The sequence below is a fragment of the Lepisma saccharinum genome, chromosome 8 (assembly GCF_977018435.1).
Source record: "Lepisma saccharinum chromosome 8, izLepSacc3.1, whole genome shotgun sequence".
NCBI classification, from domain to species: Eukaryota; Metazoa; Arthropoda; class Insecta; order Zygentoma; family Lepismatidae; genus Lepisma; species Lepisma saccharinum.
The window spans coordinates 88083084-88101498 of record NC_139236.1 but is presented as its reverse complement, the minus strand read 5'-3'; the positions used below and the strand labels follow the sequence as shown (position 1 = coordinate 88101498).

At 40.4% G+C, this 18415-nt stretch overlaps 1 protein-coding gene across 1 annotated transcript in view; it reads left to right on the top strand.

The window, feature by feature from the left end:
* Positions 1-18415, top strand: part of ttv (exostosin glycosyltransferase 1 ttv) — a 592853-nt gene that overhangs the window by 314689 nt on the left and 259749 nt on the right. The window lies entirely within an intron of this gene.

The following is an 18415-nucleotide window of genomic DNA, read 5'->3' as shown; positions in this document are numbered from 1 at the left end:
TCCTAATCCTGGATTTCAATGCCGAATCCGAATCCTGGAATTGAATGTCGAAACCGAATCCTGGAATTGAATGTCGAAACCGAATCCTGGAATTGAATGTCGAAACCGAATCCTTGACTTGAATGCCGAATCCTAATCCTGGACTTGAATGCCGAATCCTAATCCTGGACTTGAATACCGAATCCTAATCCTGGATTTCAATGCTGAATCCGAATCCTGGAATTGAATGTCGAAACCGAATCCTGGAATTGAATGTCGAAACCGAATCCTTGACTTGAATGCCGAATCCTAATCCTGGACTTGAATGCCGAATCCTAATCCTGGACTTGAATACCGAATCCTAATCCTGGATTTCAATGCTGAATCCGAATCCTGGAATTGAATGTCGAAACCGAATCCTTGACTTGAATGCCGAATCCTAATCCTGGACTTGAATACCGAATCCTAATCCTGGATTTCAATGCCGAATCCGAATCCTGGAATTGAATGTCGAAACCGAATCCTGGAATTGAATGTCGAAACCGAATCCTAGAATTGAATGTCGAATTCGAATCCTGGACTTGAATGCCGAATCCGAATCCTGGATTTCAATGCCGAATCCGAATCCTGGATTTCAATGCTGAATCCGAATCCTGGATTTCAATGCCGAATCCGAATCCTGGATTTCAATGCTGAATCCTAATCCTAGAATTGAATGTCGAATTCGAATCCTGGACTTGAATCCGAATCCTGGACTTGAATGCCGAATCCGAATCCTGGATTTCAATGCCGAATCCGAATCCTGGATTTCAATGCCGAATCCGAATCCTGGAATTGAATGTCGAAACCGAATCCTGGAATTGAATGTCGAAACCGAATCCTTGACTTGAATGCCGAATCCTAATCCTGGATTTCAATGTCGAAACCGAATCCTGGAATTGAATGTCGAAACCGAATCCTGGATTCGAATCTCGAATCTTTTAGAATTGCTGTTACCGTGATCGTGTGTTGGAAACGTAACAGGAATATTTGACTTAAGGCGAGGAGGGACAATTTCCCTTAGGTCTTTCTCGCTGGGGCAGCTGCTGATCACTGTTACCAACTTCGCTCTTTTGGAGCCAGATCTGGCTCTTTCGTGCACTCGTTTGACTGTGAACTGTGGCACCCGCCCTCTGCCCACTATGATGCCACCACTGGCTCCGGCCCATAAATATCAACTTTTGCCATGAGTGTACATTTTGCACGTGACGTGATATTCGTATAGCTATAGGCTGCGTCACCCACCTCTTCTTTCCTCCCCATGTATTTTTATATATAGCGCTGTGACTAAGATGAAGATGACAATTTTGTTTTCCGGGAACCCTTTATTTTCGATTTTATATTAACATAATTGGATTATTGAGATTGGTGATGCCGCCAAATCTAGGCGGTGAAAACTAAGAATAAATTGCCATCACTTTAAAGCTAACGGTAATAGCAGCACCCCTACCCCTCTGACAACTAAAATTACCCTAGTAGGCACTTTATGCAGCCTTCGTTAATCTAGCTCCTTGAAAGTCCTCTTTAGCTACATTAATGGTGAAATTTAGCTCTATTATGCACATCAGGTTTGGCAACACTGCCAGGATGGCCGTAGAAGGCAAGGAGAAATGCACTAGGCTTATGGGACCATTATTTTATTCGTTCTCTCGGGAATATCAAACATCCGATGACGTAGAAAAGTACATGGACGGAAAAAGGACACGTTGAACTATGTCATAGTAGTAGGAAAAGTCGAAACTCCCATTTGATGAGTCGTAACTTGAAGTTGAAGTTGATGTCCCATAAGGAATACATGGGATTCGGTAAATACTAATTCATCATATTTTTCAAAAATCGTATAAGGCTTAATAATCAACTTAGGAAACCGCTTCCACTTGCCACATGGGGAGAAATTCATACTCTTCATTTCTGGCGGAGATCTTTTTAGTAGCATTGCTCATTCCGACGATATTGGAATAAATGCATGCCTGGTGCGTAATTGTCCCTCTTCGCCTTAACTACTAGCCATTGAAATGTTATTCAAATCCACTTATCGCCGTAGAGTTAGTCAACACATTAAGCAGCAGGATCTCGGTGTTCCCATTTCTATTGCCGGTGACCGTACACAATTTGAGAAGACACTTTATTGCATTGTCGAGGAGAAATAAATTTACAATCTCTCGTCCCAGGAATTGAAGAGTTAAAAATGAAAGAGATGAGATGCCTTACGTTAATGCAAATGGATACTAATCATTATAAAAGATGCGAGACGATTTGAGTGCCCCAAAAGGAAGCAATAAATATTCCACAGTAGAGTGTTCTTAGTTTCCACTTGAGCTTCGTAATATCAACTTAATTGACCTGCGAATGTGGTGCAGAATACTCATGCTGGCTGGTAATGCTATAAGTTGACTCTAGGAGTGGTCGTTTTCTTTCACCGAGGAAAGGAAATGTCACTATTCTCTATAACAGAATAATTTTTCTTGTCAGTTCAATGTGTTCATTCATGAAAAAATATAAATATGCTGACCAAGGCAGTAATTTATTTTATTAAAAACATAAACTAAACGTAACGTTTCAACCTTCTAGCAAGGTCTTCATCAGACTCTGTATCAAGTACAAAAGTAACAAGATACACAAGAAGGGCATTATATATACTCAAACTTCACTCCCTCCAGACTATTAGAAAGTTGTTAGGAACTTTCTAGCAGGTGGCTTTCACTTTCCAACTGTACTTTCACCTAAAAGGCTAAACATAATTACTTTCATATAGAATGTGAAGAGATATTCATATAGAATATCTCACGCTCTTTTTCCTTCATTTTTCTCCCTTCTCCTCTCCTCTTTCTCTCTTGTCCTTTCCACTCTTTCTAACACTTTCTTCCATTCTTTGTTTAACTTCAGTCCCCCATTCCAGTTCATTGTGTCTTCTTCACCTTTCTTCTCTATTTCCTTGGCTTCCTTCCATTTTCTCACTAACATTCTCTTCTCCCTTCCTATCTGCTTAGCCTCATCCCACTCTATGTCATGTCCTGTTTCTCTCGTGTGTTTAAATATCGCATTTCTCTTTCTCTTAAGTCGTACATCATCCCTATGTTGTTTCAACCTATCTTTCAGTCTCTTTTTTGTTTCTCCTATGTACACACTCTGACATTCTTTACATTTTACTTCGTAGATAATCCCTTCCTCTTCCTCTTCTCTGTTTTCCTTTTTCTTGTTTGCATTCTTCGCTATTCCTAAGATGCTTCTTCCTCCCTTCCTGTAAGTTTTAATGCCCGCTTTCCTATTTAAACACACGAGAGAAACAGGACATGACATAGAGTGGGATGAGGCTAAGCAGATAGGAAGGGAGAAGAGAATGTTAGTGAGAAAATGGAAGGAAGCCAAGGAAATAGAGAAGAAAGGTGAAGAAGACACAATGAACTGGAATGGGGGACTGAAGTTAAACAAAGAATGGAAGAAAGTGTTAGAAAGAGTGGAAAGGACAAGAGAGAAAGAAGAGAGGAGAAGGGAGAAAAATGAAGGAAAAAGAGCGTGAGATATTCTATATGAATATCTCTTCACATTCTATATGAAAGTAATTATGTTTAGCCTTTTAGGTGAAAGTACAGTTGGAAAGTGAAAGCCACCTGCTAGAAAGTTCGTAACAACTTTCTAATAGTCTGGAGGGAGTGAAGTTTGTGTATATATAATGCCCTTCTTGTGTATCTTGTTACTTTTGTACTTGATACAGAGTCTGATGAAGACCTTGCTAGAAGGTTGAAACGTTACGTTTAGTTTATGTTTTTAATAAAATAAATTACTGCCTTGGTCAGCATATTTATATTTTTTCATAATCATGGAAACAAGGCTTCATGGTGTTATAATTGTTCATTCATATATTTTTTTAAAGCCTCTAGTGCCTATGTTTAGTTGATGCTTATATGTTCGATTTTTTTTTGTCTGAGAATATTGACGTTGCTATGGCAACAGAAATAGCACTCACCTTTATGGAAATTTAATCTGCCAAGAGTTAGTTTGCTGCATTTGCTTTCATACATTATGAATTCCAGGTATATTTAGTAATGTAATTAATCCACAGAAATTCTTCATATTCGACGCCTGCATAATTTGTATTCATGTCCGGATATTATTTGAATAATGAAATCATGAAGACTTATGTAGGCAAGCCATGTGAGAGGATAGAAGAGTTTATAGGATTCTTGTTGGGAAACCTGATGGTAAGAGACCTGTAGGAAGGTTAAGTTGAAGATGGAGGAATAACGTTGAGATGGACGTAAAGGAATCCGGTAAGGATGGGAAAGATTGAATTGATCTTGCTCAGGATAGGGACAGATGAACGGCTTCAACGCCTAGAGTAGATGGACTTGAGTAGCACAATCTCTTTATTTTGGTCTATGTCGAATGTTTCAACTATTGTGCATCTTTTTCCCCTTTTCGTAACTGCACTTCATTAGTTTCATCATGTCGGCCCTCGTTGCGGAGTGGTTAGCATATCGCTCCACGATGCCAGGGGTCCCGGGTTCGAATCCCGGCTTGGACATGGATGTTTGTGGGTGTCCCTTCACCAATTTCACCATATCATCATTCATCCCCATCTTCGCAAATTAGCCAAAAGTGGTACAAAAGGCGAAGTAAAATAAAGCATATCAATCAATAAGTTTCATCATATCATCTCTCATTCTTATCTTCGCGATTAGACAAAACTGGCAAAAAAGCGAAGTAAAGTAAGGTAAACCAAACCAATCACTCTTATATTTTCCCATTTGTGAAAATTCAAGCTTACACTTTAATATATAAAGCATCTTTGTTTTGTTTTTTAATATGTAATTTTCTTTTAATGTTAAAGTCATTTGATGGAGAATTTTTAGGACATTTTCTTACAATTTGAACGTCATTTTATAGATTTTTTTAAAGAGTTAAGTTTTATGTAATATTATGTATATTTTTAAAAACTTTTTTTAGGTCATCAATGCGAACCGTGATAGTAGTACTGTTGCTATTAAGGAAAGCAAGGTCATTGCCCTCATTGCGACAGGGTAAATATTGGTGTGGCAGAAAGGGGAGAGGAAGAACTGCAGCTATATTGGCTGAATAGGAGGATAGAGAATAGGGAGACGAAGAGCTAAGAGCGGGGAAGAAGGAATATCGAGAGAGAGAGAGAAAGAGAGACACGAGGAAAGGGAAGCAGAAGGAAGTACAGTAAATGGAAAATCGAAAATATCTTGACAACGAATGAAGACAAAGTGAAACAGGAGACAAGGGAGTGGAGATTTCATTAAATGCATAAAAGGAGACTGAAGAGGGAAGACAAAACGGGGAAGTGAGTGATGTGAAGAGTGGAGATGGGGAGACGGAAGATGACATTGATAAAGGCAAGGTGGCACCTAAAATGAGTGTGAGTGACAGGGCTTGAGTTGGGTAGGGGATGCGCTAGGCGGAAATTGAATTAAACTCTAGCAAGATGGTCCAGCAGAGAGGGAGAGATGGGTTCGCGGATGCTGGGAGCGTGAGTGTCCGAGATTGACTCTCGTGAAGTGTCTAGTAAAGGAGTAGATGCTTCGTACGTGCACCTGCTATGGTATTTTAAAATTCAATATTCTGTGAATTGAACTGGGCGATTCAAGTTGCGCAGATGTGGAAGTGACGTTACGGAAATTCTACAGCTCCATCTATGCAACCAGAATATTCCGTTGGTGCAACAGAACGAAGGGTTTAGATGAGTGTCATTCGACAGCAACCTGACCTTCGGCCAACATATAGATTACACCACTTCTAAAGCCCTGAAGAGTCTTGGATTTTTTTACAGATGTTTCAGCCCTCGAAACCTACTTCAGAATATTCATTTTCTCCACCCTGAGATTGGTTCTTGTATTTGGCCTATAGTTTGTATGTTCGTTTGAGTTTTATGCGCAGAAATAGTAATCTCGACTGGACCTATAGTTTAAATTGCGATCTGTACCTCCATGTACCTGTTCCGTGTATCGAACCCGTGACCCCTTGGTTACCAGGCGGCGACGTTCTTACTACGTCACCAAGGAAGTTGCAGTCCATTGCTTCTGAAAGCAATATTAGGAGATCAGATCAAGTAGCACAATTCTTCAGCAGAATAGTTATACACAGATACCTCTTGCTTCCAAGTGTTTTTCAAACATTAAGTTTAATCCAGTATTCAAATACACTATCTTTCTCTTCGCAGTGAAGTTTCAGATTTGAGATTTGTTTCCGTCCAGTTCTTCACTTGTCACTTTTTCTCACATCCAGATCCACGTGCCAAAAGCACAACTTCTTTTACATAAACATTCTAAGACTAGAACAAGGGCTTCTATCTCTCAGAAGAAACTTTCAAAACGAAGAATTTTCAAGCAACTAAAGAGCCAGTGATACTGGTTTCAATGTCGTTGTTATTGTTAGTACCTACCTTACCTGTTTTTAATTTTCTCTGTTTATGTCCCGATATAAAAATGGATTTTGCAAATAAACATGTAGTTGACGGATGAGGAGACATGTGAGTAGAGAAGGTTACATAATTAGAACTGCATGATATTCATGTCCAGATATTATTAGAATAATTAAATCAAGAAGACTTAGGTGAGCATGATTTGTGGCACGAATGGGAGAGGAAAGAAGAGTTTATAAGATTCTTGTTGGGAAACTTGATGGTCAGAGACCTGTAAGAAGGCCAAGACGAAGATGGAGGGATAACGTTGAGATGAACTGGAGCAAATCGGTAAGGATGGTTAGGATTCGATTGATCTTGTCCAATATAGGGACAGATTGAAAGCTTTTGTTGCTGCAGTCATAAACCTTTGGGTTCAAGAATGCTAGTGAGTGTGAGTCGAGGTAGCTTTGGACCGTTGGTGTTTCACATAGGGATATATGAGTAGTGAGGAGTCGTTTGTGGCAGCTGCTGAGCTCTCAAATAAATTGCAATCTATTGAGAGCATCAAGAGGAGATCAAGTGACCTCTCACTGTCTTTTCTCGTAAAATATGGTTCTTGATACTCCTATCAAATCTTGAAATACCGGAAGTTGATCGAGAGGAATACTTCTTCCTATACTGTATGCTGCTCCTTTCTCACATTGGAAAGTACATCCACACACCGTGACAGCTCCATTCGATTATCTTCTCTCCATAGTCTCCTTGGGAGACTTTGTGAAGTAGTGATTCCTCCCTTCATAAACATCCAGCTCACCCTTCTACGCCACGTGACCCTTAAACTGCTGGCAATGAGGTTTAGTGGCCATCTGAGAAGCTTTTTATGTAACGTAAGAAGTGAGGGAAACTGTTGAAGTTTTGAAGTTGAGGTGTTTCAGAGATGCTGAACCTGACCTCACACTCTCCTCGGCTGCGTCAAGACCATACGTTGTGCGCAGTGTTGCCGTCCTCTTGATTTTTTCACCAAATCTAGCGGTTTTGTGCCTGCCGAATCGACAATGTTATCTTTCGTTTCAGTGTCCAGGGTATCAATTCCAAACACTGTTGACTTGTGAGTGTTACTCTTAGAAGCTAGCATATGGGTTGTAGGTGAATTCACGGGTCCACTGCACTTCCAGTGGTTCACCAGTAATTACAGCCGGCCTCCGTGTGTGTCATGGGTCCCGTTCTGGACATGCGTGTTCTATGTGGATGTCCGTTCATCAATTTCATCACATCAGCACTTATCCTCATCTTCGCGCTTTGCCCAAAGTGGCAGAAAAGCGAGGTAAAATAAACCAAATCCACCAATCAACTAACTATATGGCCAGTCTTATCCACAGTAGATAGGTTTCGAATCAAGGACTACGTGAATGCAACGCACAGGCGGTTGATAAATCTCGTAGTGAATATCAGGGCCAGGATGTTGTAATCATATTGTTTTTCCGGAACCTTGAAGACGATGTAGAACATAATAGTACGAGTAAATTAGTTTCCGTTCGATTGAAAACAGAAAGCATTCTGTTTGCGTTTCATTTTTTGAGCATTTTCGTGCCGTGCTTGTCTTGTTTCTGAAAAAATCAAGCACACATATTTATAAAGAAACTTTCTCTACAACATTTAAGTTCTCTTTAACTTCGAGCCGGTGAACATTTTGCTAAACCCCACAAAATGGGTACTTTTCTGCTGAACAGTCTAGTGGAAATCAGTGACCCGTCTTTGGCAACATTGCACCTCTCGAGGTGTTTTCCACGTCTCCCGAGAAAAAAAAATCTGTATTTTACGACCCCCTCCTCTTATAGGGGAGAAGGGATCGGGTGAAATACGAGGATCATATCAACCCCCACCCCCTCCCCTTACGAGACAGGCCGGGGACATGGGATTTTTGGAGCGTTAACGGGCCGCGTGCGACTTGCGGGGCGATAAAAAGAAATATGGAAGACGCAAGGGAGTGTTTTTAGGACCAGATTCATCTCGCGATGAAGCCGGTTTAATCAGCAGTAACTCCTGGGAATGAGCCTACGCCAAAGGCACGGGAGACCAGGTAATCCTTTTGGTTATTATAAATTCATGACCCTCTTCTACATACTTAATTAGAACGGCTACCTCAATGGGAACGGCCCCCCTTTCTCCCTTTCTTTAAAGCGTTTTATGGGTAATGATAGAATCAGTATGGCGGTGTGCGGCGAATTAACAATCAACATTCAGGCGGTTCACTTTTAAGAAGCTTTGTGTAAACTCATTGTGCTACTATTCTCTGCGTACGCGAGAGACGTATAGTGGAGATGGTCCGTACGCAGCATTTTTAATTATATACGCGGCTTGTTTTAGCGTTTGATGACGCAGCGTAACGAGTAGATGTGAAGAGAGTTGATTTTAGGGAGACAGCTCCGCCAACTCAACGCTGTCTGTGGTTCTGCGCAGGTCGGTACGGCGCATATCCACTCACTCACTGCTTTTTTGTCTTTCTGCGCATCCGCCACGTGACGTTGCATTCACAGCTCCTCCCACCCATTCGTTCTACACTTGCGCAGGAACCTTACTGCTCATTTTCTAACTGATGATCTGTTGTGACATTGTAAGCTCAAATTCTACAAGGGTTGTTCCTATCGAATACCGCCCTTATGTAGACGACCTCCGTGGTAGAGTGAATATCACAGCGCGCTACGACACCGGCGGTCCCGGCTTCGAACCCCGTCCTGGGCATGCCCGTCATATTCACCGTAATGTTAACCTCCCTTCCACGTACTACTCTCTGGACTGCATTTTGCACGCTAGCGAGGCTCTGGCGTCCGGACTCACAGCCAGTATCATCTTCTGTGGGGCTCGAGTTGTGTCCCTTCATCCATCACATCTTCTGTATCACGAGCCATCGTCATCGTCGCGAAGTGGCAGAAAAGCGAAGTAAAAACAAATCAATCAATGATTCAACACAGATACATTGGGAACATTTTTGGTACATTCTTCGTATCTTCCAAAGACACATCATTGACCCAGTATTAAGTTTTTGATACCAGGTTTGTTTCATACTGAAAATATGCAACCAGTTTTCAGCATATCAGTGTTACCAATGTCTTAGTAAATAGGCCTAAGGATAGTTACTTCCTGCAACAATCGTATTGAAACCTTTTAACCACAGACCCATGAGAACGTCAATATACCGATATGATGTGCTAAAAACAAACATTTGCATGTATACGTTAATAATTATAAGCGGAAAGAAAAAGCACTTTTTTTCACCCTTTTAAGACTACATCAATAGGGAAGAATGAATTATGACGTAAATATATGCGATAGAAAATTAAACAAGGTCTCAATATAAAGAAAAACTCTGGAAGTTTTCTTCTTCTTACGAAGTGCGGACCAGTAGAAGGTGTATTGTGTGTTTTGGAGCTATCAAGAACTGATTCACTCACAATGGTGCAAAGACATTTCCACATGCGTTTTGGTAGTAATACACATGTTTCACCCTTCCGAAAGATTTGCCAAAGTTACAACTGTGAATTGTTAGTGTCTTCGAAACCATGGACAGTGACTTGGTCTCGTGCATAGCAAGTGCTTGATTATCGTTTGGACGTTTAATGCATTACACGTTGGTCCCATGTTGAATTTTTGTAATGTGAGTCATGTGAGTAATACTTCCAGGGTTTTTCTTCATGTTGATGCCTTCTCTGATTTTCTATCATAAATGGTAACGTCATAATATCTGTGTAAAGTTGCACCATTCATTTTGAATTACCGTGTATTATTTGTTCCTAACTTAACATGATTTCTTAACATCAACCCTTGTAAAGTCACAAGTACATTGTCCAAATTTTTGGATGAACCTTGTAGTTCAGTCCTTAGGGTGTCTGACTACACGAGAGACCCGGCGGAGAACCGGGATTTTTTCCACCTGTTCAAGCGCTTCGGGCGTCCACCCAGCGTCGTATAAAATGGTTACCTGGAGGAAACTGCGGGGTAAAGGCGGTCAGAGGCGTGGTGCTGATCGCATCCCACCCGCCTTTGGTCGTGATGAAGAAAGTGTGGTGCCCTAACTCCACCCCCCCCCCTCTCCCATACGTCTTCATGGCGTGGTGGAAAGCACAGGGGAGCACTTTACTTTTTTTAATATATATAAATATGTTGAGACTATCAGCAACGTTACCATTTCCCCCGCAGTGCCTTGACCTTGCTATCTTCTCCAATTCTTTAACCGGGTATACCCCGAGGAAGGGACCAACTTGCCCTTCCTTCAGGTTGAAAGACTGAGGCCGTTGACCTTCTATGCTGCCCGGGTCTATTGTGGGATCAAGCCAGCGGCGTCTGTGAAGCCATTATGCAGGAGAACATTTGGCGCGAAGCAGAAGTCGAGCCGAAAGATGAAGAGGCAGGCGACGAGGGGGAGGGAGGAACATCCCTTGTTTCATTTTCAGCAAAGGGTGTTCCGCGCGGGGTGCCGATGCCCGGCGTGGCCTCGCATACGCGCCCCGGTTTCTTTTAAGCCCTCCACAATCGTGCCGGAGAGCTCGCCAGCAATTTCAAGATAAAAAGGAAGAGAAAGCCCTCATGCATTATTTATGGAAGTTTCCAGAAAACCGTCAGAGGTGTATTTATACAGAACTGACATTTGAAAAAAAATCCTTGACTTCGAAGCGGCTGTTTCTCAGCTTTGACTCTTGCCGGTCGTCTTTTCTCATTCCTTAGGTTTTTTTTCTTTTCTTGCTTCTTCACTTGCTGCTTTCCCGGGTTTTGATGATTTTGAAATGTGTTGCCAGTTCCTTTAACATGTTTCTGCCCCATTTCTCCCTGTTCTGTTCTTCTTCCTTTAGTTTTTCTCGGTTATCGTCTCCCATTGCCTTAATTTTCTTTCACATTTCATTTTCAAATTTTTCTTGTTGGTACAACTCTTCCCCCTTTATTTAGCCTACGCATCTTTCATCTTCATTCTTGCCATTTTTATCTTTGGATAGCTCAGTGTTAAACCCTAACGCCCTCTAATCCAGCGGTTCCGGTTTTGATATCCGGTTGGGGAAATTAATAAATCGAATTCCAAATTAAACTTCACTCTCAGTGCTCATTACCGGTTGTCAACACAAAAGCAATTTGTCTTTTTCTTGTCCTCTTCCTCTCTGGCACTTCTTTATCACTGTTCTTTCTTTGTCTCGTTTTTGAATAAATCGGGCACAGATGAGGACGAGTATGCGATCTAAGGTTCTGTAGATTATATATTTTTGTTTCTTACTTCGAACAAACGAATTTTCAAGGATATTAGAATTAGAAACGGCGTTTTAAAGACATGGTCAATGTTCTTTCCAGAATTGCTATTTAGATTTCAGTGTGCCATTACGATCTCGTTCGCGAAGGTTCCGAATTCGTGTCTCGCCAGGCATACTCACAAATGCTCATGTAGGCCAGGAATCGAACCTGGAACTCTCATAGTAAGGTCGTGAGTTGTCCCTGCAAAGTGCTCGTGTACTAAGACTGCTGAATGTAGAATTCATGATGTAACAAATCTAATCAAAAGTCGCTACTAAAGGTTCGGTGCTAAGGTAACTAACATGGCGCTGTCCCTAGTCACACTCCACAGTTAGCTTGGAGTTGTTGATAAATTTCATTTTCGCAACGATAGACAATACATTATTAGATGCCCTTATGTATTGACTATGAAAGAATAATTGTAGTAATTATCTAGTACGGCTGATAAATATATATTCAACAACAGCAAATGTGTTTATTTTTAAATCTTGAGTCTTCATTCAGAAGATGAAAAATGATCACTGGCTTAGGATTATGCATTTTATTGTATGCCCGGAGTTTCTTTGCGTACCGCCCTACAGAGGTGACTTTGTATTGTTTGTGTTGAATGAAGGGATATGAGTTCCTTGCATGTATTACTTCTGTTGAATGAAGGAATAGGGGTTTATTTGTATTATTTGTGTTGGATGAAGCGATAGGAGTGTATTTATATCTATTTCTCTTGTTGAATGAACGAATAGGAGTTTCCTTACGTGTATTACTTCTGTTGAATGAAGGAAGATGAGTTTCCTTGCATTCATTACTAGTCTTGAGTGAGGGAATATTAGTTTAGTTGCATGTACATTATTTGTCTTGAGTGAATGAATAGGAGTTTGCTTACACGTATTACTTCTGTTGAATGAAGGAAGAGGAGTTTTCCTTGCGTGCACTATTTACATGTATATTATTTATATATATTTATATACATATATATTATTTGCCTTGAGTGAAGGAAGAGGGGTTTTCTTACACGTATTACTTCTGTTGAATGAAATAGGAGTTTACTTATAAGATAACTTATTTCTCTTGTTGAATGAAGAAATAGTAGTTCCCTTGCATGTGTAACTTTTCTTGAATTGAGGAATAGGAATTTATTTATATGTATTACTTGTGCTGAATGATGGAACATATATTTTCTCTTTTCTGGCGTCCATTACTTGTGTCGAAAGATGCAATAGCGAATTTCCTCGTTCACTTTCTATTGAGAGGTAAAAAAAAAAGGTAAAGTGCTCCCCTGTGCTTAGCACCACGCCATGAAGGCGTATAGGGGGAGTGGGGGTAACGCCCCACACTTTCTTGATCCGGTCGTGAATGGGTGTGATGTGATCAGCATCACGCCCCTGACCGCCTTTAACCCCCAGGGTTTCCCCCAGGTGCCCATGTTATTCGACGCTGGGTGGGCGCCGGGGCCGCTTCCATCGTTAGAAAAGTTCCCGGATTTGAACCGGCCGGGGATCGAACCCGGGACCTTTAGCATGGTACTCAGACTCGTTACCGACTGAGCCACCGCGGCCAACCCACTTTCTATTGAGAACCTCAGAAAATTGGTCTAATATTTATTCACCTTGTTCCTGTTTTCGGTCGAGCGACAACCCCATCTTCGATGCTTTCCTGACGGACCTGAGGGGGCTAATGTGTGTTCCCTGGGAAGCCCTTCTCATTCTGATTAGATTCAACAACAAATCTGTACCCATGTTTCGTTCGTTAGCCTATAACCCTCTCCCCGACACCAAGATTGGAACGTCGCGAACCTTATTACATGTCGTTCTCTTTGATATTCAATTTGTGTTTTCTCCTCTCCTCGCCTCCCCCTTCTCCCGAGAAATGCGTTCCAATTAGCTGGATACCTGGGTTAACGATATCAGAGAGCGTGCCTTGTTTTTTTTTCTCTTTCTCTGATTTTATTTTTCTTAAGCTTTCTTTTTCGATTTTTTTCTTTTTAACTGTTTTCCTTCCCTTTTCTATTTTCCTATATTTTCTTTCCCTTTGTTATATTTTTCTAAATTTGTTACTTCATTTGCTTTTTCGATTGTTTTATCTTTTATTGTTCTGTTATTGAATTCCGTTTTTTTTCCTTTTGATTTTATCTTCGTTCTTGTAGTACTTTATTTTTTCTCTTTCTTCCTCTTATTATATTTATTTATTAATTTTATATCCTCATATTCCTCTTTTTAGTAGCAAGAGTCCTGGATTCGAATCCCCGCCTCTGTCCCTTCTTCAGTTTCATGAAAATCATCACCCATTCGGTCCCGCGTTCGATACCCGGTGGAGACACACTTTAAACTGTAGGTCCAGTTCCGATTAGTCTTCTTGTGCGTAAAGTGGTCTTGAAAACCGAACTGAAACCAAACTCATCACTCATCCTCATCTTCACGATTAGCCAGAAGTGGCAGAAAAGCGAAGTAAAATGAAAACGAATGAATCAATCAATACAATAGAGGAAGTAAATGGAGATATATATGAAAAGTAGAGATGTTCCGTCTCTATGGCTGGGAGTGTTAAGGAAGCGATCCGTGATCATGCCACCGGAGGTACCAGCTTCATGTTTGGGCATGGCTTTTCTTTGTGAGTGTCCCTTCATCAATTGAATGTAATCATTATTCATCCTCATCGTTGATCATCCAAAACTGGAAGGAAAGTGACGTAAAAAAGACGAAAACAAGAGAAGAGCGGGACCTTCCAGATGGCGTAGTGGCAACGTCGTTACCTTGTAATCAAGGAGTCTCTGGTTCGATACTCGGTGGAGGCACATAGTCGTTCAGATCCCACTTTAAACTGTATGTCCAGTCCCGATTAGCCTATCTCTACATAAGGTGGACTCAAAAGCTAAAATAATGGGATAAACAAATACAAGGAAGAGAGAACTTGTGAACGAATAGAAAAGAGAGGCAGAACAGCATTGAATCTATCGCGCACGCACTGTCTTCAATTGCGGAAGTCTTGAGTCTGAAAAGAACTTCATGTCAGGGCAGTAGAAAGAACTTTATAGATGCGCGAAACCCTGCATGCGTTTCGATGGCTCTCCAGATGCCACACCGTTGAGGAAATCTCAGGGGTCTATCAGGATGAAGAATTGGGTCAAACACCGAAGAGGCGTGTCAGTCACACCTCTCTGGTACATGCTACTGTCATCAAGTTGGCCAATTCCCTCTTCAATCGGAGACCACCCTGCTTGTTTTAGAGGCGAAGGTGTTGGCACTCATGCATATCAATGGAGCGTTTCTTTCAGTCTGTTCGGAAGTTTCCCCCGTCTCTTGCTGCTATTTTTGGTCGGGGCGTTTTGAATTTCAGATCGTCGTTTGGAAAGGTGATCTCCTTTCAGAGGAGAGGGCGTTGTGATTTTTCCTGTGTGCGAGCTACCGTCCTCGTGCCTAGGTATTGACAGTCAAGAACAACAGACCTTCTCTAGTTTCTAGCTTGCTTGGTTTCTGTACAGGATGCCTTTTCATTTTTTCATCTCTTGTCCTCTCAATGATCTCTTGTTTTCCCCTCTGCTTTCTTTCTCTCTAGTCCTCCTTATGTTTCATCGAGATTTTCTAATTGGTTCATCTTCTACTTCCTCTTATTCTTATGTTCCCTCTACGAATACCTCCGTTGTTTTTTTAAAAGTTTTCCGGGGTCTAAGGGGCGACCCTTTGTGAAAGCATCCATGTGTCAATCCCCCCTTCAACGTAGTACAGCCTCATGTCCTGCACTTGCATCCAATGTAATTCTCTGTGAGGCTCGTGCCATCCGTCCATGTTTGTGATTGTCCCTTCATCAATTTAATCTTATCACCGTTCATCCTCATCTTCGCGATTAGCTAAAAGTGGCAGAAAAGCGAAGTAAAATAATCAAAATCAATTAAAAGTTTTCCGGTGCTCTCTCTACCCTTGTTTCCTCTAAATTCTTTACTCACACGTATTTCTTGTCTTTCCGCTTCATTAGCTTAACCTATCTTCATTTCTTACTTTTGCACATTATTTCTTTGTTTCATCACCCGTTTCCTCAATTCTTATATCTCTCTTCCATGTGAATCACAATTATTTTAAAATTCCTTTGTTTCCTTCCTGGCTTTTCTTTGTTTTAATTCCTCTAAATTCTTTACTGTTATGCATTTCTCGGGTTTTCCTTCTTCACTTCTCATTTTTGCCTGTAAGTTTCTTCTTTTAGCTTCTTTGTGCTCCTAACTCCTTGTCACATTATATTTTGTTCATTTGGGTTTCCATATATTTTTTTTCTATCTTGGTATTCTGTAGGTATCTACAGTATTTTCTCATTCCTTGGTTGGATTGTCCAGATGTTTATTTCTTCGTTTATTCATAACTATTGTACTCTTTGTAGATCTTGCATGTGTCTTATCCAGTTTTGATTGCTCTGGTCTTTCCGTGATCCTCTGTATGTTTTAAGTGATTTTCTCAACGCAGTTTCCTCAAATTGCTCACCATAGTTTTCATCCATGGTTTAACCTACTGCTAGAGATAGATACTCTACCACCCGTCAATGTGGTTATGCTTCCTGCTCTATGATCTTCGTTCATCCGAATAAGCTTGTCTTTTATGTCCTTGTCTTCAAATGTTTGGTTTTTTCTGTTGTTTTTTTTCTGTTTAATCAAAAGTGTTTTCTTTCTATTATTCTCATAATTTCTCCCAGTTTTCCATTTGTTTTTCTGTACTTCCATTCTCTCCAGTTTATCTCCGCTCCCCAATGAATGTGAAAACAGCAAATCTTCACCATTGCTCCCATCGGCTTAACATTTTTCACCCACCTCTTTTGCTCCGTACGATATCTCTTCACCCTTTTTGTTTTTTGCTCCAATACATCCCAATCAGCCGACAACCCTGCAGGGATGAATTGTGAATTACTCGATCAATATGTTACACCAGTTCGATATGCTGATATATGCCGAGGTTCCTCTCTCTCTCGCTCTGTATCCAACGATCGATGCTCACCGAAAAAGAAAGAAAAGAGGAATTGGACACGAACCGAGATTACAACATGTTTCCTGCCCGTGGTCCAACCGGATAATTGCTGGTTGAAACAATTGCGGGAAGATTAACGGTGGATCTGACGACATATCTTGTTTTTTTTTATCTATTCCGTGCACCTCCACACTTCAACTCTTTTTGTTTTTTCCTCCCGTGCATTAGATGCCATTTATTCTTCTCTTTTTGGTCGTGGATTCAGAAAGGTTGATAGTCGATTTATTCCTAGCCCATTCCTTTTCCCTCCCGACATTTGTTTTCCCATTGCTCCCTCTTTTCCTATTTTTACTTTCGCTTTACTCCTCTTTTCCGAATTTATCCTTTTCGCTTCCCTCGTAGATTGTGTTTGTTTTTATTCTCCTACCGTTCAATTTTATCCCTATCTGTATTTCTTGTTTTATTTTTCCTCTCAAATTTTATTTTTGCATTTGCCACTTAATTTTTCACTATTTTCTCTTTGGACTTTTCTTATTTCCATATTTTTCTCTTTTTCTATTTCTCTTTTTTTACGTTTTCCTATATTTTGCTTTTTTCCTTTTTTTGAGTTTGTAACTTGATCTTTTTTCCTCTATTTATGTTTTCCGTTTCTACTTTGATTGTTTTCCTATTTTTTCCTCCTTTTTCATTTTCACGTTTTTGTTTGTTTGTCAGTTGATCTTTTTCTCTATTTCTGTTTTCTATTTGTACTATTCTCATTTACATATTTTCGCTGTTCTATTTCGTTCTCTCGTTTTATTCATACGTTTTCTCTATTTCCGTTCCTGTTTGTACTTTTCAAGTTTCCATAATTAGTCTTTCCATATTTAGTCTGTTTTCCTATTTGTTTCTACCTTTTCATTATTACGTTTTACTACTTTTGCTTCTGTTTTTGTTCTTTAAGGGTTCCTGAATTCCATTCCTACTACGTGACGCATTTCAGTTGTACTATTATACTTTAAATTCAATATTATTGGCCATTAATCTCTGCCCATAAGCTGGACATACCGCTTTAAAGAACGTTTCTTCTTTCTTCTTTTCTTTAACGTTCGTAATTCTTCATTTCTTTATTATTTCTGCAATTTATTTCTTATTTTATTTTTCTTATTTAGCACGCTTTCGAACCACTGTTCGCTAATCGCGATGATAAGGAATAAGTGATGATATAATGACATTGATGCAGGGACATCCATGCCCAGACTGGGATTTTAACCCAGAACCCCTGTCGCCGTAGCGTGTACTCCTGCACGGAGGTTGGTTTGTGATTTCTCACCTTTCGCCTGTCTGAATATTCTATAATAGCATGTAATATGTGTTGGACATTATCCATTTTCTAGTGCTTGTACTTTGTTATGCTGATTTGTAGTAAATAGTACGTCCGTCGTATGTTCGTTCCCTACCACCGGCAAAAAGAAATTTGTTCGCCTGTAGACGAGAGAAGAGGTTTTCTCTCGAGGCGTAGTGTTATAATAAGTAAGGATAGAAGCACTAGACAATGAATAACATTTCCGACGTAGAAATCCTAAGAGAGAATACTGTAACTGATCTTGGAGTCACATTTGACAAAGCTTTAAATTTCCAGACACACACTGCGCGCATCCTCAGTGAAGCGCACAGGAACCTAGGATTGTGATGAGAATGGGTAGCCAGTTTAAGAAAAAAGAAACCTTTTTGCTACTTTACTATACATTTGTCAGATCAAAACTTGAATATGTCTCAGTCGTTTGGGACCCGTTTTTTATAAAGGAAATCGAAAAAATATAGAAACTCCAACATAAAT